Here is a 25,736-nt window from a genome sequence, read left to right as displayed (position 1 = left end):
GATATTTCCATGTTCATACAGATAGTGGTGTAGATATTTCCATATTCATACAGATAGCAGTGTAGCTATTTCCATGTTCATAAAGATAGCGGTGTAGATATTTCCATGTTCATCCAGATGGCTGTGTAGATATATCCATGTTCATATAGATGGCGGTGAAGATATTTCCATGTTCATACGGATAGCGGTGTAGATATTTCCATGTTCATACAGATAGCGGTGTAGATATATCCATGTTCATACAGATAGAGGGGCTGATATTTCCATGTTCATACAGAGAGCGGTGCTGATATTTCCATGTTTATACAGGTAGCGGTGTAGATATTTCCATGTTTATACAGGTAGCGGTTTAGATATTTCCATGTTCATACAGATATTGGTGTAGATATTTCCATATTCATCCAGATGGCTGTGTAGATATATCCATTTTCATACAGATGGCGGTGAAGATATTTCCATGTTCATACAGATAGCCGTGTAGATATTTCCATGTTCATACAGATAGTGGTGTAGATATTTCCATATTCATACAGATAGCGGTGTAGCTATTTCCATGTTCATACAGATAGCGGTGTAGATATTTCCATGTTCATCCAGATGGCTGTGTAGATATATTCATGTTCATACAGATGGCGGTGAAGATATTTCCATGTTCATACAGATAGCGGTGTAGATATTTCCATGTTCATCCAGATGGCTGTGTAGTTATATCCATCTTCATACAGATGGCGGTGTAGATATTTCCATGTTTATACAGGTAGCGGTGTAGATATTTCCATGTTTATACAGGTAGCGGTGTAGATATTACCATGTTCATACAGATAACGTTGTAGATATTTCCATGTTTATACAGATAGCGGTGAAGATGTATGCTTGTTTACACAGATAGCGGTGTAGATATTTCCATGTTCATACAGATAATGGTGTAGATATTTCCATATTCATACAGATAGCGGTGTAGCTATTTCCATGTTCATACAGATAGCGGTGTAGATATTTCCATGTTCATCCAGATGGCTGTGTAGATATATCCATGTTCATATAGATGGCAGTGAAGATATTTCCATGTTCATACGGATAGCGGTGTAGATATTTCCATGTTCATACAGATAGTGGTGTAGATATTTCCATATTCATACAGATAGCGGTGTAGCTATTTCCATGTTCATACAGATAGCGGTGTAGATATTTCCATGTTCATCCAGATGGCTGTGTAGATATATTCATGTTCATACAGATGGCGGTGAAGATATTTCCATGTTCATACAGATAGCGGTGTAGATATTTCCATGTTCATCCAGATGGCTGTGTAGTTATATCCATCTTCATACAGATGGCGGTGTAGATATATCCATGTTTATACAGGTAGCGGTGTAGATATTTCCATGTTTATACAGGTAGCGGTGTAGATATTACCATGTTCATACAGATAACGTTGTAGATATTTCCATGTTTATACAGATAGCGGTGAAGATGTATGCTTGTTTACACAGATAGCGGTGTAGATATTTCCATGTTCATACAGATAATGGTGTAGATATTTAAATATTCATACAGATAGCGGTGTAGCTATTTCCATGTTCATACAGATAGCGGTGTAGATATTTCCATGTTCATCCAGATGGCTGTGTAGATATATCCATGTTCATATAGATGGCAGTGAAGATATTTCCATGTTCATACGGATAGCGGTGTAGATATTTCCATGTTCATACAGATAGCGGTGTAGATATTTCCATGTTCATACAGATAGAGGGGCTGATATTTCCATGTTCATACAGAGAGCGGTGCTGATATTTCCATGTTTATACAGGTAGCGGTGTAGATATTTCCATGTTTATACAGGTAGCGGTGTAGATATTTCCATGTTTATACAGATAGCGGTGTAGATATTTCCATGTTCATCCAGATGGCTGTGTAGATATATCCATGTTCATAGAGATAGAGGTGTAGATATTTCCATGTTCATACAGGTAGTGCTGTAGATATTTCCATGTTCATACAGATAGTGGTGTAGCTATTTCCATGTTCATACAGATAGCGGTGTAGATATTTCCATGTTCATAGAGATAGCGGTGTAGATATTTCCATGTTCATACAGATAGCGCTGCTGTTATTTAAATGTTTATACAGGCAGCGGTGTAGATATTTCCAAGTTTATACAGATAGCGGTGTAGATATTTCCATGTTTATACAGATAGCGGTGTAGATATTTCCAAGTTTATACAGATAGCTGTGTAGATATCACCATCTTAATATAGATGGCGGTGTAGATATTTATATGTTCATACAGATGGCGGTGCAGATATTTCCATGTTCATACACATGGTGGTGTAGATATATCCATGTTCATACAGATAGCGGTGTAGCTATTTCCATGTTCATACAGATAGCGGTGTAGATATTTCCAAGTTCATACAGATAGCGGTGTAGATATTTCCATGTTCATACAGATAGCGGTGCTGATATTTCCATGTTTATACAGGTAGCGGTGTAGATATTTCCATGTTCATACAGATAGTGTTGTAGATATTTCCATGTTAATACAGATAGCGGTGTAGCTATTTCCATGTTCATACAGATAGCGGTGTAGATATTTCCATGTTCATACAGATAGTGGTGTAGATATTTCCATGTTAATACAGATAGCGGTGTAGCTATTTCCATGTTCATACAGACAGCGGTGTAGATATTTCCATGTTCATACAGATAGCGGTGTAGATATTTCCATGTTCATACAGATAACGGTGCTGATATTTCCATGTTTATACATTTAGCGGTGTAGATATTTCCATTTTTATACAGATAGCGGTGTAGATATCTCCATGTTTATACAGATAGCGGTGTAGATATTTCAAGGTTTATACAGATAGCGGTGTAGATATCTCCATCTTAATATAGATTGCGGTGTAGATATTTATATGTTCATACAGATGGCGGTGCAGATATTTCCATGTTCAAACAGATGGTGGCGTAGTTATTTCCATGTTTATAGAGATAGCAGAGTAGTTAAATCCATGTGTAAAGAGATAGCTTTGTAGACATTTCCATGTATATGCAGATAGCTGTGTAGATATTTCCATGTTCATCCAGATGGCTGTGTAGATATATCCATGTTCATACAGATGTCGGTGAAGATATTTCCATGTTCATACAGGTAGCGGTGTAGCTATTTCCATCTTCATACAGATAGTGGTGTAGATATTTCCATGTTCATCCAGATGGCTGTGTAGATATATCCATGTTCATACAGATGGCGGTGAAGATATTTCCATGTTCATACAGATAGCCGTGTAGATATTTCCATGTTCATACAGATAGTGGTGTAGATATTTCCACATTCATACAGATAGCGGTGTAGCTATTTCCGTGTTCATACAGATAGCGGTGTAGATATTTCCATGTTCATCCAGATGGTTGTGTAGATATATCCATGTTCATACAGATGGCGGTGAAGATATTTCCATGTTCATACGGATAGCGGTGTAGATATTTCCATGTTCATACTGATAGCGGTGTAGATATTTCCATGTTCATACAGATAGAGGGGCTGATATTTCCATGTTCATACAGAGAGCGGTGCTGATATTTCCATGTTTATACAGGTAGCCGTGTAGATATTTCCATGTTTATACAGGTAGCGGTGTAGATATTTCCATGTTTATACAGGTAGCGGTGTAGATATTACCATGTTCATACAGATAACGGTGTAGATATTTCCATGTTTATACAGATAGCGGTGAAGATGTATGCTTGTTTACACAGATTGCGGTGTAGATATTTCCATGTTCATACAGATAGCAGTGTAGATATTTCCATGTTCATCCAGATGGCTGTGTAGATATATCCATGTTCATACAGATAGCGGTGTAGATATTTCCATGTTCATACAGATATTGGTGTAGATATTTCCATGTTAATACAGATAGCGGTGTAGCTATTTCCATGTTCATACAGATAGCGGTGTAGATATTTCCATGTTCATACAGATAGCGGTGTAGATATTTCCATGTTCATACAGATAGCGGTGCTGATATTTCCATGTTTATACAGGTAGCGGTGTAGATATTTCCATGTTTATACAGATAGCGGTGTAGATATTTCCATGTTTATACAGATAGCGGTGTAGATATTTCCAGGTTTATACAGATATCGGTGTAGATATCTCCATCTTAATATAGATGGCGGTGTAGATATGTATATGTTCATACAGATGGCGGTGCAGATATTTCCATGTTCATACAGATGGCGGTGTAGATATTTCCATGTTTATAGAGATAGCGGTGTAGTTATATCCATGTGTAAAGAGATAGCTTTGTAGACATTTCCATGTATATGCAGATAGCTGTGTAGATATTTCCATTTTCATGCAGATAGCGGTGTAGATATTTCCATGTTCAAACAGATAGCGGTTTAGATATTTCCATGTTCATACAGATAGCGGTGTAGATATTTCCATGTTTATACAGATAGCGGTGAAGATGTATGCATGTTTACACAGATAGCGGTGTATATATTTCCATGTTCATACAGATAGCTGTGTAGATATTTCCATGTTCATCCAGATGGCTGTGTAGATATATCCATGTTCATACAGATGGCTGTGAAGATATTTCCAAGTTCATACAGATAGCGGTGTAGCTATTTCCATGTTCATACAGATAGTGGTGTAGATGTTTCCATGTTCATCCAGATGGCTGTGTAGTTATATCCATCTTCATTCAGATGGCGGTGAAGATATTTCCATGTTCATACAGATAGCGGTGTAGATATTTCCATGTTCATACAGATAGTGGTGTAGATATTTCCATATTCATACAGATAGCAGTGTAGCTATTTCCATGTTCATACAGATAGCGGTGTAGATATTTCCATGTTCATCCAGATGGCTGTGTAGATATATCCATGTTCATATAGATGGCGGTGAAGATATTTCCATGTTCATACGGATAGCGGTGTAGATATTTCCATGTTCATACAGATAGCGGTGTAGATATATCCATGTTCATACAGATAGAGGGGCTGATATTTCCATGTTCATACAGAGAGCGGTGCTGATATTTCCATGTTTATACAGGTAGCGGTGTAGATATTTCCATGTTTATACAGGTAGCGGTGTAGATATTTCCATGTTCATACAGATATTGGTGTAGATATTTCCATGTTCATCCAGATGGTTGTGTAGATATATCCATTTTCATACAGATGGCGGTGAAGATATTTCCATGTTCATACAGATAGCCGTGTAGATATTTCCATGTTCATACAGATAGTGGTGTAGATATTTCCATATTCATACAGATAGCGGTGTAGCTATTTCCATGTTCATACAGATAGCGGTGTAGATATTTCCATGTTCATCCAGATGGCTGTGTAGATATATTCATGTTCATACAGATGGCGGTGAAGATATTTCCATGTTCATACAGATAGCGGTGTAGATATTTCCATGTTCATCCAGATGGCTGTGTAGTTATATCCATCTTCATACAGATGGCGGTGTAGATATTTCCATGTTTATACAGGTAGCGGTGTAGATATTTCCATGTTTATACAGGTAGCGGTGTAGATATTACCATGTTCATACAGATAACGTTGTAGATATTTCCATGTTTATACAGATAGCGGTGAAGATGTATGCTTGTTTACACAGATAGCGGTGTAGATATTTCCATGTTCATACAGATAATGGTGTAGATATTTCCATATTCATACAGATAGCGGTGTAGCTATTTCCATGTTCATACAGATAGCGGTGTAGATATTTCCATGTTCATCCAGATGGCTGTGTAGATATATCCATGTTCATATAGATGGCAGTGAAGATATTTCCATGTTCATACGGATAGCGGTGTAGATATTTCCATGTTCATACAGATAGTGGTGTAGATATTTCCATATTCATACAGATAGCGGTGTAGCTATTTCCATGTTCATACAGATAGCGGTGTAGATATTTCCATGTTCATCCAGATGGCTGTGTAGATATATTCATGTTCATACAGATGGCGGTGAAGATATTTCCATGTTCATACAGATAGCGGTGTAGATATTTCCATGTTCATCCAGATGGCTGTGTAGTTATATCCATCTTCATACAGATGGCGGTGTAGATATATCCATGTTTATACAGGTAGCGGTGTAGATATTTCCATGTTTATACAGGTAGCGGTGTAGATATTACCATGTTCATACAGATAACGTTGTAGATATTTCCATGTTTATACAGATAGCGGTGAAGATGTATGCTTGTTTACACAGATAGCGGTGTAGATATTTCCATGTTCATACAGATAATGGTGTAGATATTTAAATATTCATACAGATAGCGGTGTAGCTATTTCCATGTTCATACAGATAGCGGTGTAGATATTTCCATGTTCATCCAGATGGCTGTGTAGATATATCCATGTTCATATAGATGGCAGTGAAGATATTTCCATGTTCATACGGATAGCGGTGTAGATATTTCCATGTTCATACAGATAGCGGTGTAGATATTTCCATGTTCATACAGATAGAGGGGCTGATATTTCCATGTTCATACAGAGAGCGGTGCTGATATTTCCATGTTTATACAGGTAGCGGTGTAGATATTTCCATGTTTATACAGGTAGCGGTGTAGATATTTCCATGTTTATACAGATAGCGGTGTAGATATTTCCATGTTCATCCAGATGGCTGTGTAGATATATCCATGTTCATAGAGATAGAGGTGTAGATATTTCCATGTTCATACAGGTAGTGCTGTAGATATTTCCATGTTCATACAGATAGTGGTGTAGCTATTTCCATGTTCATACTGATAGCGGTGTAGATATTTCCATGTTCATAGAGATAGCGGTGTAGATATTTCCATGTTCATACAGATAGCGCTGCTGTTATTTAAATGTTTATACAGGCAGCGGTGTAGATATTTCCAAGTTTATACAGATAGCGGTGTAGATATTTCCATGTTTATACAGATAGCGGTGTAGATATTTCCAAGTTTATACAGATAGCTGTGTAGATATCACCATCTTAATATAGATGGCGGTGTAGATATTTATATGTTCATACAGATGGCGGTGCAGATATTTCCATGTTCATACACATGGTGGTGTAGATATATCCATGTTCATACAGATAGCGGTGTAGCTATTTCCATGTTCATACAGATAGCGGTGTAGATATTTCCAAGTTCATACAGATAGCGGTGTAGATATTTCCATGTTCATACAGATAGCGGTGCTGATATTTCCATGTTTATACAGGTAGCGGTGTAGATATTTCCATGTTCATACAGATAGTGTTGTAGATATTTCCATGTTAATACAGATAGCGGTGTAGCTATTTCCATGTTCATACAGATAGTGGTGTAGATATTTCCATGTTCATACAGATAGTGGTGTAGATATTTCCATGTTAATACAGATAGCGGTGTAGCTATTTCCATGTTCATACAGACAGCGGTGTAGATATTTCCATGTTCATACAGATAGCGGTGTAGATATTTCCATGTTCATACAGATAACGGTGCTGATATTTCCATGTTTATACATTTAGCGGTGTAGATATTTCCATTTTTATACAGATAGCGGTGTAGATATCTCCATGTTTATACAGATAGCGGTGTAGATATTTCAAGGTTTATACAGATAGCGGTGTAGATATCTCCATCTTAATATAGATTGCGGTGTAGATATTTATATGTTCATACAGATGGCGGTGCAGATATTTCCATGTTCAAACAGATGGTGGCGTAGTTATTTCCATGTTTATAGAGATAGCAGAGTAGTTAAATCCATGTGTAAAGAGATAGCTTTGTAGACATTTCCATGTATATGCAGATAGCTGTGTAGATATTTCCATGTTCATCCAGATGGCTGTGTAGATATATCCATGTTCATACAGATGTCGGTGAAGATATTTCCATGTTCATACAGGTAGCGGTGTAGCTATTTCCATCTTCATACAGATAGTGGTGTAGATATTTCCATGTTCATCCAGATGGCTGTGTAGATATATCCATGTTCATACAGATGGCGGTGAAGATATTTCCATGTTCATACAGATAGCCGTGTAGATATTTCCATGTTCATACAGATAGTGGTGTAGATATTTCCACATTCATACAGATAGCGGTGTAGCTATTTCCGTGTTCATACAGATAGCGGTGTAGATATTTCCATGTTCATCCAGATGGTTGTGTAGATATATCCATGTTCATACAGATGGCGGTGAAGATATTTCCATGTTCATACGGATAGCGGTGTAGATATTTCCATGTTCATACTGATAGCGGTGTAGATATTTCCATGTTCATACAGATAGAGGGGCTGATATTTCCATGTTCATACAGAGAGCGGTGCTGATATTTCCATGTTTATACAGGTAGCCGTGTAGATATTTCCATGTTTATACAGGTAGCGGTGTAGATATTTCCATGTTTATACAGGTAGCGGTGTAGATATTACCATGTTCATACAGATAACGGTGTAGATATTTCCATGTTTATACAGATAGCGGTGAAGATGTATGCTTGTTTACACAGATTGCGGTGTAGATATTTCCATGTTCATACAGATAGCAGTGTAGATATTTCCATGTTCATCCAGATGGCTGTGTAGATATATCCATGTTCATACAGATAGCGGTGTAGATATTTCCATGTTCATACAGATATTGGTGTAGATATTTCCATGTTAATACAGATAGCGGTGTAGCTATTTCCATGTTCATACAGATAGCGGTGTAGATATTTCCATGTTCATACAGATAGCGGTGTAGATATTTCCATGTTCATACAGATAGCGGTGCTGATATTTCCATGTTTATACAGGTAGCGGTGTAGATATTTCCATGTTTATACAGATAGCGGTGTAGATATTTCCATGTTTATACAGATAGCGGTGTAGATATTTCCAGGTTTATACAGATATCGGTGTAGATATCTCCATCTTAATATAGATGGCGGTGTAGATATGTATATGTTCATACAGATGGCGGTGCAGATATTTCCATGTTCATACAGATGGCGGTGTAGATATTTCCATGTTTATAGAGATAGCGGTGTAGTTATATCCATGTGTAAAGAGATAGCTTTGTAGACATTTCCATGTATATGCAGATAGCTGTGTAGATATTTCCATTTTCATGCAGATAGCGGTGTAGATATTTCCATGTTCAAACAGATAGCGGTTTAGATATTTCCATGTTCATACAGATAGCGGTGTAGATATTTCCATGTTTATACAGATAGCGGTGAAGATGTATGCATGTTTACACAGATAGCGGTGTATATATTTCCATGTTCATACAGATAGCTGTGTAGATATTTCCATGTTCATCCAGATGGCTGTGTAGATATATCCATGTTCATACAGATGGCTGTGAAGATATTTCCAAGTTCATACAGATAGCGATGTAGCTATTTCCATGTTCATACAGATAGTGGTGTAGATGTTTCCATGTTCATCCAGATGGCTGTGTAGTTATATCCATCTTCATTCAGATGGCGGTGAAGATATTTCCATGTTCATACAGATAGCGGTGTAGATATTTCCATGTTCATACAGATAGTGGTGTAGATATTTCCATATTCATACAGATAGCAGTGTAGCTATTTCCATGTTCATACAGATAGCGGTGTAGATATTTCCATGTTCATCCAGATGGCTGTGTAGATATATCCATGTTCATATAGATGGCGGTGAAGATATTTCCATGTTCATACGGATAGCGGTGTAGATATTTCCATGTTCATACAGATAGCGGTGTAGATATATCCATGTTCATACAGATAATGGTGTAGATATTTCCATGTTCATCCATATGGCTGTGTAGATATATCCATTTTCATACAGATGGCGGTGAAGATATTTCCATGTTCATACAGAGAGCGGTGCTGATATTTCCATGTTTATACAGGTAGCGGTGTAGATATTTCCATGTTTATACAGATAGCGGTGTAGATATTTCCATGTTCATACAGATAGAGGGGCTGATATTTCCATGTTCATACAGAGAGCGGTGCTGATATTTCCATGTTTATACAGGTAGCGGTGTAGATATTTCCATGTTTATACAGGTAGCGGTGTAGATATTTCCATGTTTATACAGATAGCGGTGTAGATATTTCCATGTTCATCCAGATGGCTGTGTAGATATATCCATGTTCATAGAGATAGAGGTGTAGATATTTCCATGTTCATACAGGTAGTGCTGTAGATATTTCCATGTTCATACAGATAGTGGTGTAGCTATTTCCATGTTCATACAGATAGCGGTGTAGATATTTCCATGTTCATAGAGATAGCGGTGTAGATATTTCCATGTTCATACAGATAGCGCTGCTGTTATTTAAATGTTTATACAGGCAGCGGTGTAGATATTTCCAAGTTTATACAGATAGCGGTGTAGATATTTCCATGTTTATACAGATAGCGGTGTAGATATTTCCAAGTTTATACAGATAGCTGTGTAGATATCACCATCTTAATATAGATGGCGGTGTAGATATTTATATGTTCATACAGATGGCGGTGCAGATATTTCCATGTTCATACACATGGTGGTGTAGATATATCCATGTTCATACAGATAGCGGTGTAGCTATTTCCATGTTCATACAGATAGCGGTGTAGATATTTCCAAGTTCATACAGATAGCGGTGTAGATATTTCCATGTTCATACAGATAGCGGTGCTGATATTTCCATGTTTATACAGGTAGCGGTGTAGATATTTCCATGTTCATACAGATAGTGTTGTAGATATTTCCATGTTAATACAGATAGCGGTGTAGCTATTTCCATGTTCATACAGATAGCGGTGTAGATATTTCCATGTTCATACAGATAGTGGTGTAGATATTTCCATGTTAATACAGATAGCGGTGTAGCTATTTCCATGTTCATACAGACAGCGGTGTAGATATTTCCATGTTCATACAGATAGCGGTGTAGATATTTCCATGTTCATACAGATAACGGTGCTGATATTTCCATGTTTATACATTTAGCGGTGTAGATATTTCCATTTTTATACAGATAGCGGTGTAGATATCTCCATGTTTATACAGATAGCGGTGTAGATATTTCAAGGTTTATACAGATAGCGGTGTAGATATCTCCATCTTAATATAGATTGCGGTGTAGATACTTATGTTCATACAGATGGCGGTGCAGATATTTCCATGTTCAAACAGATGGTGGCGTAGTTATTTCCATGTTTATAGAGATAGCAGAGTAGTTAAATCCATGTGTAAAGAGATAGCTTTGTAGACATTTCCATGTATATGCAGATAGCTGTGTAGATATTTCCATGTTCATCCAGATGGCTGTGTAGATATATCCATGTTCATACAGATGTCGGTGAAGATATTTCCATGTTCATACAGGTAGCGGTGTAGCTATTTCCATCTTCATACAGATAGTGGTGTAGATATTTCCATGTTCATCCAGATGGCTGTGTAGATATATCCATGTTCATACAGATGGCGGTGAAGATATTTCCATGTTCATACAGATAGCCGTGTAGATATTTCCATGTTCATACAGATAGTGGTGTAGATATTTCCACATTCATACAGATAGCGGTGTAGCTATTTCCGTGTTCATACAGATAGCGGTGTAGATATTTCCATGTTCATCCAGATGGTTGTGTAGATATATCCATGTTCATACAGATGGCGGTGAAGATATTTCCATGTTCATACGGATAGCGGTGTAGATATTTCCATGTTCATACTGATAGCGGTGTAGATATTTCCATGTTCATACAGATAGAGGGGCTGATATTTCCATGTTCATACAGAGAGCGGTGCTGATATTTCCATGTTTATACAGGTAGCCGTGTAGATATTTCCATGTTTATACAGGTAGCGGTGTAGATATTTCCATGTTTATACAGGTAGCGGTGTAGATATTACCATGTTCATACAGATAACGGTGTAGATATTTCCATGTTTATACAGATAGCGGTGAAGATGTATGCTTGTTTACACAGATTGCGGTGTAGATATTTCCATGTTCATACAGATAGCAGTGTAGATATTTCCATGTTCATCCAGATGGCTGTGTAGATATATCCATGTTCATACAGATAGCGGTGTAGATATTTCCATGTTCATACAGATATTGGTGTAGATATTTCCATGTTAATACAGATAGCGGTGTAGCTATTTCCATGTTCATACAGATAGCGGTGTAGATATTTCCATGTTCATACAGATAGCGGTGTAGATATTTCCATGTTCATACAGATAGCGGTGCTGATATTTCCATGTTTATACAGGTAGCGGTGTAGATATTTCCATGTTTATACAGATAGCGGTGTAGATATTTCCATGTTTATACAGATAGCGGTGTAGATATTTCCAGGTTTATACAGATATCGGTGTAGATATCTCCATCTTAATATAGATGGCGGTGTAGATATGTATATGTTCATACAGATGGCGGTGCAGATATTTCCATGTTCATACAGATGGCGGTGTAGATATTTCCATGTTTATAGAGATAGCGGTGTAGTTATATCCATGTGTAAAGAGATAGCTTTGTAGACATTTCCATGTATATGCAGATAGCTGTGTAGATATTTCCATTTTCATGCAGATAGCGGTGTAGATATTTCCATGTTCAAACAGATAGCGGTTTAGATATTTCCATGTTCATACAGATAGCGGTGTAGATATTTCCATGTTTATACAGATAGCGGTGAAGATGTATGCATGTTTACACAGATAGCGGTGTATATATTTCCATGTTCATACAGATAGCTGTGTAGATATTTCCATGTTCATCCAGATGGCTGTGTAGATATATCCATGTTCATACAGATGGCTGTGAAGATATTTCCAAGTTCATACAGATAGCGGTGTAGCTATTTCCATGTTCATACAGATAGTGGTGTAGATGTTTCCATGTTCATCCAGATGGCTGTGTAGTTATATCCATCTTCATTCAGATGGCGGTGAAGATATTTCCATGTTCATACAGATAGCGGTGTAGATATTTCCATGTTCATACAGATAGTGGTGTAGATATTTCCATATTCATACAGATAGCAGTGTAGCTATTTCCATGTTCATACAGATAGCGGTGTAGATATTTCCATGTTCATCCAGATGGCTGTGTAGATATATCCATGTTCATATAGATGGCGGTGAAGATATTTCCATGTTCATACGGATAGCGGTGTAGATATTTCCATGTTCATACAGATAGCGGTGTAGATATATCCATGTTCATACAGATAGAGGGGCTGATATTTCCATGTTCATACAGAGAGCGGTGCTGATATTTCCATGTTTATACAGGTAGCGGTGTAGATATTTCCATGTTTATACAGGTAGCGGTGTAGATATTTCCATGTTCATACAGATATTGGTGTAGATATTTCCATGTTCATCCAGATGGTTGTGTAGATATATCCATTTTCATACAGATGGCGGTGAAGATATTTCCATGTTCATACAGATAGCCGTGTAGATATTTCCATGTTCATACAGATAGTGGTGTAGATATTTCCATATTCATACAGATAGCGGTGTAGCTATTTCCATGTTCATACAGATAGCGGTGTAGATATTTCCATGTTCATCCAGATGGCTGTGTAGATATATTCATGTTCATACAGATGGCGGTGAAGATATTTCCATGTTCATACAGATAGCGGTGTAGATATTTCCATGTTCATCCAGATGGCTGTGTAGTTATATCCATCTTCATACAGATGGCGGTGTAGATATTTCCATGTTTATACAGGTAGCGGTGTAGATATTTCCATGTTTATACAGGTAGCGGTGTAGATATTACCATGTTCATACAGATAACGTTGTAGATATTTCCATGTTTATACAGATAGCGGTGAAGATGTATGCTTGTTTACACAGATAGCGGTGTAGATATTTCCATGTTCATACAGATAATGGTGTAGATATTTCCATATTCATACAGATAGCGGTGTAGCTATTTCCATGTTCATACAGATAGCGGTGTAGATATTTCCATGTTCATCCAGATGGCTGTGTAGATATATCCATGTTCATATAGATGGCAGTGAAGATATTTCCATGTTCATACGGATAGCGGTGTAGATATTTCCATGTTCATACAGATAGTGGTGTAGATATTTCCATATTCATACAGATAGCGGTGTAGCTATTTCCATGTTCATACAGATAGCGGTGTAGATATTTCCATGTTCATCCAGATGGCTGTGTAGATATATTCATGTTCATACAGATGGCGGTGAAGATATTTCCATGTTCATACAGATAGCGGTGTAGATATTTCCATGTTCATCCAGATGGCTGTGTAGTTATATCCATCTTCATACAGATGGCGGTGTAGATATATCCATGTTTATACAGGTAGCGGTGTAGATATTTCCATGTTTATACAGGTAGCGGTGTAGATATTACCATGTTCATACAGATAACGTTGTAGATATTTCCATGTTTATACAGATAGCGGTGAAGATGTATGCTTGTTTACACAGATAGCGGTGTAGATATTTCCATGTTCATACAGATAATGGTGTAGATATTTAAATATTCATACAGATAGCGGTGTAGCTATTTCCATGTTCATACAGATAGCGGTGTAGATATTTCCATGTTCATCCAGATGGCTGTGTAGATATATCCATGTTCATATAGATGGCAGTGAAGATATTTCCATGTTCATACGGATAGCGGTGTAGATATTTCCATGTTCATACAGATAGCGGTGTAGATATTTCCATGTTCATACAGATAGAGGGGCTGATATTTCCATGTTCATACAGAGAGCGGTGCTGATATTTCCATGTTTATACAGGTAGCGGTGTAGATATTTCCATGTTTATACAGGTAGCGGTGTAGATATTTCCATGTTTATACAGATAGCGGTGTAGATATTTCCATGTTCATCCAGATGGCTGTGTAGATATATCCATGTTCATAGAGATAGAGGTGTAGATATTTCCATGTTCATACAGGTAGTGCTGTAGATATTTCCATGTTCATACAGATAGTGGTGTAGCTATTTCCATGTTCATACTGATAGCGGTGTAGATATTTCCATGTTCATAGAGATAGCGGTGTAGATATTTCCATGTTCATACAGATAGCGCTGCTGTTATTTAAATGTTTATACAGGCAGCGGTGTAGATATTTCCAAGTTTATACAGATAGCGGTGTAGATATTTCCATGTTTATACAGATAGCGGTGTAGATATTTCCAAGTTTATACAGATAGCTGTGTAGATATCACCATCTTAATATAGATGGCGGTGTAGATATTTATATGTTCATACAGATGGCGGTGCAGATATTTCCATGTTCATACACATGGTGGTGTAGATATATCCATGTTCATACAGATAGCGGTGTAGCTATTTCCATGTTCATACAGATAGCGGTGTAGATATTTCCAAGTTCATACAGATAGCGGTGTAGATATTTCCATGTTCATACAGATAGCGGTGCTGATATTTCCATGTTTATACAGGTAGCGGTGTAGATATTTCCATGTTCATACAGATAGTGTTGTAGATATTTCCATGTTAATACAGATAGCGGTGTAGCTATTTCCATGTTCATACAGATAGTGGTGTAGATATTTCCATGTTCATACAGATAGTGGTGTAGATATTTCCATGTTAATACAGATAGCGGTGTAGCTATTTCCATGTTCATACAGACAGCGGTGTAGATATTTCCATGTTCATACAGATAGCGGTGTAGATATTTCCATGTTCATACAGATAACGGTGCTGATATTTCCATGTTTATACATTTAGCGGTGTAGATATTTCCATTTTTATACAGATAGCGGTGTAGATATCTCCATGTTTATACAGATAGCGGTGTAGATATTTCAAGGTTTATACAGATAGCGGTGTAGATATCTCCATCTTAATATAGATTGCGGTGTAGATATTTATATGTTCATACAGATGGCGGTGCAGATATTTCCATGTTCAAACAGATGGTGGCGTAGTTATTTCCATGTTTATAGAGATAGCAGAGTAGTTAAATCCATGTGTAAAGAGATAGCTTTGTAGACATTTCCATGTATATGCAGATAGCTGTGTAGATATTTCCATGTTCATCCAGATGGCTGTGTAGATATATCCATGTTCATACAGATGTCGGTGAAGATATTTCCATGTTCATACAGGTAGCGGTGTAGCTATTTCCATCTTCATACAGATAGTGGTGTAGATATTTCCATGTTCATCCAGATGGCTGTGTAGATATATCCATGTTCATACAGATGGCGGTGAAGATATTTCCATGTTCATACAGATAGCCGTGTAGATATTTCCATGTTCATACAGATAGTGGTGTAGATATTTCCACATTCATACAGATAGCGGTGTAGCTATTTCCGTGTTCATACAGATAGCGGTGTAGATATTTCCATGTTCATCCAGATGGTTGTGTAGATATATCCATGTTCATACAGATGGCGGTGAAGATATTTCCATGTTCATACGGATAGCGGTGTAGATATTTCCATGTTCATACTGATAGCGGTGTAGATATTTCCATGTTCATACAGATAGAGGGGCTGATATTTCCATGTTCATACAGAGAGCGGTGCTGATATTTCCATGTTTATACAGGTAGCCGTGTAGATATTTCCATGTTTATACAGGTAGCGGTGTAGATATTTCCATGTTTATACAGGTAGCGGTGTAGATATTACCATGTTCATACAGATAACGGTGTAGATATTTCCATGTTTATACAGATAGCGGTGAAGATGTATGCTTGTTTACACAGATTGCGGTGTAGATATTTCCATGTTCATACAGATAGCAGTGTAGATATTTCCATGTTCATCCAGATGGCTGTGTAGATATATCCATGTTCATACAGATAGCGGTGTAGATATTTCCATGTTCATACAGATATTGGTGTAGATATTTCCATGTTAATACAGATAGCGGTGTAGCTATTTCCATGTTCATACAGATAGCGGTGTAGATATTTCCATGTTCATACAGATAGCGGTGTAGATATTTCCATGTTCATACAGATAGCGGTGCTGATATTTCCATGTTTATACAGGTAGCGGTGTAGATATTTCCATGTTTATACAGATAGCGGTGTAGATATTTCCATGTTTATACAGATAGCGGTGTAGATATTTCCAGGTTTATACAGATATCGGTGTAGATATCTCCATCTTAATATAGATGGCGGTGTAGATATGTATATGTTCATACAGATGGCGGTGCAGATATTTCCATGTTCATACAGATGGCGGTGTAGATATTTCCATGTTTATAGAGATAGCGGTGTAGTTATATCCATGTGTAAAGAGATAGCTTTGTAGACATTTCCATGTATATGCAGATAGCTGTGTAGATATTTCCATTTTCATGCAGATAGCGGTGTAGATATTTCCATGTTCAAACAGATAGCGGTTTAGATATTTCCATGTTCATACAGATAGCGGTGTAGATATTTCCATGTTTATACAGATAGCGGTGAAGATGTATGCATGTTTACACAGATAGCGGTGTATATATTTCCATGTTCATACAGATAGCTGTGTAGATATTTCCATGTTCATCCAGATGGCTGTGTAGATATATCCATGTTCATACAGATGGCTGTGAAGATATTTCCAAGTTCATACAGATAGCGGTGTAGCTATTTCCATGTTCATACAGATAGTGGTGTAGATGTTTCCATGTTCATCCAGATGGCTGTGTAGTTATATCCATCTTCATTCAGATGGCGGTGAAGATATTTCCATGTTCATACAGATAGCGGTGTAGATATTTCCATGTTCATACAGATAGTGGTGTAGATATTTCCATATTCATACAGATAGCAGTGTAGCTATTTCCATGTTCATACAGATAGCGGTGTAGATATTTCCATGTTCATCCAGATGGCTGTGTAGATATATCCATGTTCATATAGATGGCGGTGAAGATATTTCCATGTTCATACGGATAGCGGTGTAGATATTTCCATGTTCATACAGATAGCGGTGTAGATATATCCATGTTCATACAGATAATGGTGTAGATATTTCCATGTTCATCCATATGGCTGTGTAGATATATCCATTTTCATACAGATGGCGGTGAAGATATTTCCATGTTCATACAGAGAGCGGTGCTGATATTTCCATGTTTATACAGGTAGCGGTGTAGATATTTCCATGTTTATACAGGTAGCGGTGTAGATATTTCCATGTTCAAACAGATATTGGTGTAGATATTTCCATGTTCATCCAGATGGCTGTGTAGATATATCCATTTTCATACAGATGGCGGTGAAGATATTTCCATGTTCATACAGATAGCCGTGTAGATATTTCCATGTTCATACAGATAGTGGTGTAGATATTTCCATATTCATACAGATAGCGGTGTAGCTATTTCCATGTTCATACAGATAGCGGTGTAGATATTTCCATGTTCATCCAGATGGCTGTGTAGATATATTCATGTTCATACAGATGGCGGTGAAGATATTTCCATGTTCATACAGATAGCGGTGTAGATATTTCCATGTTCATCCAGATGGCTGTGTAGTTATATCCACCTTCATACAGATGGCGGTGTAGATATTTCCATGTTTATACAGGTAGCGGTGTAGATATTTCCATGTTTATACAGGTAGCGGTGTAGATATTACCATGTTCATACAGATAACGTTGTAGATATTTCCATGTTTATACAGATAGCGGTGAAGATGTATGCTTGTTTACACAGATAGCGGTGTAGATATTTCCATGTTCATACAGATAATGGTGTAGATATTTCCATATTCATACAGATAGCGGTGTAGCTATTTCCATGTTCATACAGATAGCGGTGTAGATATTTCCATGTTCATCCAGATGGCTGTGTAGATATATCCATGTTCATATAGATGGCAGTGAAGATATTTCCATGTTCATACGGATAGCGGTGTAGATATTTCCATGTTCATACAGATAGCGGTGTAGATATTTCCATGTTCATACAGATAGAGGGGCTGATATTTCCATGTTCATACAGAGAGCGGTGCTGATATTTCCATGTTTATACAGGTAGCGGTGTAGATATTTCCATGTTTATACAGGTAGCGGTGTAGATATTTCCATGTTTATACAGATAGCGGTGTAGATATTTCCATGTTCATCCAGATGGCTGTGTAGATATATCCATGTTCATAGAGATAGAGGTGTAGATATTTCCATGTTAATACAGGTAGTGCTGTAGATATTTCCATGTTCATACAGATAGTGGTGTAGCTATTTCCATGTTCATACAGATAGCGGTGTAGATATTTCCATGTTCATAGAGATAGCGGTGTAGATATTTCCATGTTGATACAGATAGCGCTGCTGTTATTTAAATGTTTATACAGGCAGTGGTGTAGATATTTCCAAGTTTATACAGATAGCGGTGTAGATATTTCCATGTTTATACAGATAGCGGTGTAGATATTTCCAAGTTTATACAGATAGCTGTGTAGATATCACCATCTTAATATAGATGGCGGTGTAGATATTTATATGTTCATACAGATGGCGGTGCAGATGTTTCCATGTTCATACACATGGTGGTGTAGGTATATCCATGTTCATACAGATAGCGGTGTAGCTATTTCCATGTTCATACAGATAGCGGTGTAGATATTTCCACGTTCATACAGATTGCGGTGTAGATATTTCCATGTTCATACAGATAGCGGTGCTGATATTTCCATGTTTATACAGGTAGCGGTGTAGATATTTCCATGTTCATACAGATAGTGGTGTAGATATTTCCATGTTAATACAGATAGCGGTGTAGCTATTTCCATGTTCATACAGATAGCGGTGTAGATATTTCCATGTTCATACAGATAGTGGTGTAGATATTTCCATGTTAATACAGATAGCGGTGTAGCTATTTCCATGTTCATACAGACAGCGGTGTAGATATTTCCATGTTCATGCAGATAGCGGTGTAGATATTTCCATGTTCATACAGATAACGGTGCTGATATTTCCATGTTTACACATTTAGCGGTGTAGATATTTCCATGTTTATACAGATAGCGGTGTAGATATCTCCATGTTTATACAGATAGCGGTGTAGATATTTCCAGGTTTATACAGATAGCGGTGTAGATATCTCCATCTTAATATAGATGGCGGTGTAGATATTTATATGTTCATACAGATGGCGGTGCAGATATTTCCATGTTCATACACATGGCGGTGTAGATATTTCCATGTTTATAGAGATAGCGGTGAAGTTATACCCATGTGTAAAGAGATAGCTTTGTAGACATTTCCATGTATATGCAGATAGCTGTGTAGATATTTCCATTTTCATGCAGATAGCGGTGTAGATATTTCCATGTTCAAACAGATAGCGGTTTAGATATTTCCATGTTCATACAGATAGCGGTGTAGATATTTCCATGTTTATACAGATAGCGGTGAAGTTGTATGCATGTTTACACAGATAGCGTTGTATATATTTCCATGTTCATACAGATAGCGGTGTAGATATTTCCATGTTCATCCAGATGGCTGTGTAGATATATCCATGTTCATACAGATGGCGGTGAAGATATTTCCATGTTCATACAGATAGCGGTGTAGATATTTCCATGTTCATCCAGATGGCTGTGTAGGTGTATCCATGTTCATACAGATGGCGGTGAAGATATTTCCATGTTCATACAAATAGCGGTGTAGATATTTCCATGTTCATACAGATTGAGGGGCTGGTATTTCCATGTTCATACAGAGAGCGGTGCTGATATTTCCATGTTTATACAGGTAGCGGTGTAGATATTTCCATGTTTATACAGGTAGCGGTGTAGATATTTCCATGTTTATACAGATAGCGGTGTAGATGTTTCCATGTTCATCCAGATGGCTGTGTAGATATATCCATGTTCATAGAGATAGAGGTGTAGTTATCTCCATGTTCATACAGGTAGTGCTGTAGATATTTCCATTTTCATACAGATAGTGGTGTAGCTATTTCCAAGTTCATACAGATAGCGGTGTAGATATTTCAATGTTCATAGAGATAGCGGTGTAGATATTTCCATGTTCATACAGATAGCGGTGCTGATATTTAAATGTTTATATAGGTAGCGGTGTAGATATTTCCATGTTTATACAGATAGCGGTGTAGATATTTCCATGTTTATACAGATAGCGATGTAGATATTTCCAAGTTTATACAGATAGTGGTGTAGATATCACCATCTTAATATAGATGGCGGTGTAGATATTTATATGTTCATACAGATGGCGGTGCAGATATTTCCATGTTCATACAGATGGTGGTGTAGATATTTCCTTGTTTATAGAGATAGCGCTGTAGTTATTTCCATGTGTAAACAGATAGCTTTGTAGATATTTCCATGTATATGCAGATAGCTGTGTAGGTATTTCCATTTTCATGCAGATATCGGTGTAGATATTTCCATGTTCAAACAGATAGCGGTGTAGATATTTCCATGTTCATGCAGATAGCAGTGTAGATATTTCCATGTTTATACAGATAGCGGTGAAGATGTATGCATGTTTACACAGATAGCTGTTTAGATATATCCATGTTCATTCAGATGGCGGTGAAGATATTTCCATGTTCATACAGATAGCTCGGTAGTTATTTCCATGTGTAAAGAGATAGTTGTGTAGATATTTCCATGTATATGCAGATAGCGGTTTAGATACTTCCATGTTCAAACAGATAGCGGTGTAGATATTTCCATGTTCATACAGATAGAGGGGCTGATATTTCCATGTTCATACAGATAGCGGTGCTGTTATTTCCATGTTTATACATGTAGCGGTGTAGATATTTCCAAGTTTATACAGATAGCAGTGTAGATATTTCCATGTTTATATAGATAGCGGTGTAGATATTTCCATGTTTATACAGATAGCGGTGTAGATATCTCCATCTTAATACAGATGGTGGTGTAGATATTTATATGTTCATACAGATGGCGGTGCAGATATTTCCATGTTCATACAGTTAGCGGTGTAGATATTTGCATGTTCATAGAGATAGCGGTGTAGATATTTCCACGTTCATACAGATAGCGGTGCTGATATTTCCATGTTTATACAGGTAATGGAGTAGATATTTCCATGTTTATACAGATAGCGGTGTAGATATTTAAAGGTTTATACAGATAGCGGTGTAGATATTTCCAAGTTTATACAGATAGCGGTGAAGATATCTCCATCTTAATACAGATGGCGGTGCAGATATTTATATGTTCATACTGATGGCAGTGCAGACATTTCCATGTTCATACAGATGGCGGTGTAGATATTTCAATGTTTATAAAGATAGCGGTGTAGTTATTTCTATCTGTAAAGAGATAGCTTTGTAGATATTTCCATGTATATGCAGATAGCTGTGTAGGTATTTCTATTTTCATGCAGATAGCTGTTTAGATATTTCCATGTTCAAACAGATAGCGGTGTAGATATTTCCATGTTCATACAGATAGCGGTGTAGATATTTCCATGTTTATACAGATAGCGGGGAAACGTATGCATGATTACACAGATAGAGGTGTAGATATTTCCATGTTCAAACAGATCGCGGTGTAGATATTTCCATGTTCATCCAGATGGCTGTGTAGACATATCCATGTTCATACAGATGGTGGAGAAGATATTTCCATGTTCATACAGATAACGGTGTAGATATTTCCATGTTCATACAGATAGCGGAGTAGATATTTCCATGTTCATACAGATGGTTGTGTAGATGTATCCATGTTCATACAGATGGCGGTGAAGATATTTCCATGTTCATACAGATAGCGGTGTAGATATTTCCATGTTCATACAGATAGTGGTGTTGATATTTCCATGTTTATACAGATAGCGGTGCTGATATTTCCATGTTTATACAGGTAGCGGTGTAGATATTTCCATGTTTATACAGATAGCGGTGTAGATATTTCCATGTTTATACAGGTAGCGGTGTAGATATTACCATGTTCATACAGATAACGGTGTAGATATTTCCATGTTTATACAGATAGCGGTGAAGATGTATGCTTGTTTACACAGATTGCGGTGTAGATATTTCCATGTTCATACAGATAGCAGTGTAGATATTTCCATGTTCATCCAGATGGCTGTGTAGATATATCCATGTTCATACAGATAGCGGTGTAGATATCTCCATCTTAATATAGATGGCGGTGTAGATATTTATATGTTCATACAGATGGCGGTGCAGATATTTCCATGTTCATACAGATGGCGGTGTAGATATTTCCATGTTTATAGAGATAGCGGTGTAGTTATATCCATGTGTAAAGAGATAGCTTTGTAGACATTTCCATGTATATGCAGATAGCTGTGTAGATATTTCCATTTTCATGCAGATAGCGGTGTAGATATTTCCATGTTCAAACAGATAGCGGTTTAGATATTTCCATGTTCATACTGATAGCGGTGTATATATTTCCATGTTTATACCGATAGCGGTGAAGATGTATGCATGTTTACACAGATAGCGGTGTATATATTTCCATGTTCATACAGATAGCTGTGTAGATATTTCCATGTTCATCCAGATGGCTGTGTAGATATATCCATGTTCATACAGATGGCGGTGAAGATATTTCCAAGTTCAACCAGATAGCGGTGTAGCTATTTCCATGTTCATACAGATAGTGGTGTAGATATTTCCATGTTCATCCAGATGGCTGTGTAGTTATATCCATCTTCATAGAGATGGCGGTGAAGATATTTCCATGTTCATACAGATAGCGGTGTAGGTATTTCCATGTTCATACAGATAGCGGTGTAGATATTTCCATATTCATACAGATAGCAGTGTAGCTATTTCCATGTTCATACAGATAGCGGTGTAGATATTTCCATGTTCATCCAGATGGCTGTGTAGATATATCCATGTTCATATAGATGGCGGTGAAGATATTTCCATGTTCATACGGATAGCGGTGTAGATATTTCCATGTTCATACAGATAGCGGTGTAGATATATCCATGTTCATACAGATAGAGGGGCTGATATTTCCATGTTCATACAGAGAGCGGTGCTGATATTTCCATGTTTATACAGGTAGCGGTGTAGATATTTCCATGTTTATACAGGTAGCGGTGTAGATATTTCCATGTTTATACCGATAGCGGTGTAGATATTTCCATGTTCATCCAGATGGCTGTGTAGATATATCCATGTTCATAGAGATAGAGGTGTAGATATTTCCATGTTCATACAGGTAGTGCTGTAGATATTTCCATGTTCATACAGATAGTGGTGTAGCTATTTCCATGTTCATACAGATAGCGGTGTAGATATTTCCATGTTTATACAGATAGCGGTGTAGATATTTCCATGTTCATACAGATAGTGGTGTAGATATTTCCATGTTCATACAGATAGCGGTGTAGCTATTTCCATGTTCATTCAGATAGCGGTGTAGATATTTCCATGTTCATACAGATAGCGGTGTATATATTTCCATGTTCATACAGATAGCGGTGCTGATATTTCCATGTTTATACAGGTAGCGGTGTAGATATTTCCATGTTTATACAGATAGCGGTGTAGATATTTCCATGTTTATACAGATAGCGGTGTAGATATTTCCATGTTTATACAGATAGCGTTGTAGATATCTCCATCTTAATATAGATGGCGGTGTAGATATTTATATGTTCATACAGATGGCGATGCAGATATTTCCATGTTCATACAGATGGCGGTGTAGATTTTCCATGTTTATAGAGATAGTGGTGTAGTTATATCCATGTGTAAAGGGATAGCTTTGTAGACATTTCCATGTATATGCAGATAGCTGTGTAGATATTTCCATTTTCATGCAGATAGCGGTGTACATATTTCCATGTTCAAACAGATAGCGGAGTAGATATTTCCATGTTCATACAGATAGCGGTGTAGATATTTCCATGTTTATACAGATAGCAGTGAAGATGTATGCATGTTTACACAGATAGCGGTATATATATTTCCATGTTCATACAGATAGCTGTGTAGATATTTCCATGTTCATCCAGATGGCTGTGTAGATATATCCAAGTTCATACAGATGGCGGTGTAGATATTTCCATGTTCATACAGATAGCGGTGCAGCTATTTCCATGTTCATACAGATATTGGTGTAGATATTTCCATGTTCATCCAGATGGCTGTGTAGATATATCCATTTTCATACAGATGGCGGTGAAGATATTTCCATGTTCATACAGATACCCGTGTAGATATTTCCAGGTTCATACAGATAGTGGTGTAGATATTTCCATATTCATACAGATAGCGGTGTAGCTATTTCCATGTTCATACAGATAGCGGTGTAGATATTTCCATGTTCATCCAGATGGCTGTGTAGATATATTCATGTTCATACAGATGGTGGTGAAGATATTTCCATGTTCATACAGATAGCGGTGTAGATATTTCCATGTTAATACAGAGAGAGTGGCTGATATTTCCATGTTCATACAGTGAGCGGTGCTGATATTTCCATGTTTATACAGGTAGCGGTGTAGATATTTCCATGTTTATACAGGTAGCGGTGTAGATATTTCCATGTTTATACAGGTAGCGGTGTAGATATTACCATGTTCATACAGATAACGTTGTAGATATTTCCATGTTTATACAGATAGCGGTGAAGATGTATGCTTGTTTACACAGATAGCGGTGTAGATATTTTCATGTTCATACAGATAGTGGTGTAGATATTTCCATATTCATACAGATAGCGGTGTAGCTATTTCCATG

The sequence above is a fragment of the Gorilla gorilla genome, chromosome X, assembly GCF_029281585.2.
Source record: "Gorilla gorilla gorilla isolate KB3781 chromosome X, NHGRI_mGorGor1-v2.1_pri, whole genome shotgun sequence".
In the NCBI taxonomy this organism is placed as follows: domain Eukaryota; kingdom Metazoa; phylum Chordata; class Mammalia; order Primates; family Hominidae; genus Gorilla; species Gorilla gorilla.
Note: the sequence above shows the minus strand (reverse complement) of the source record.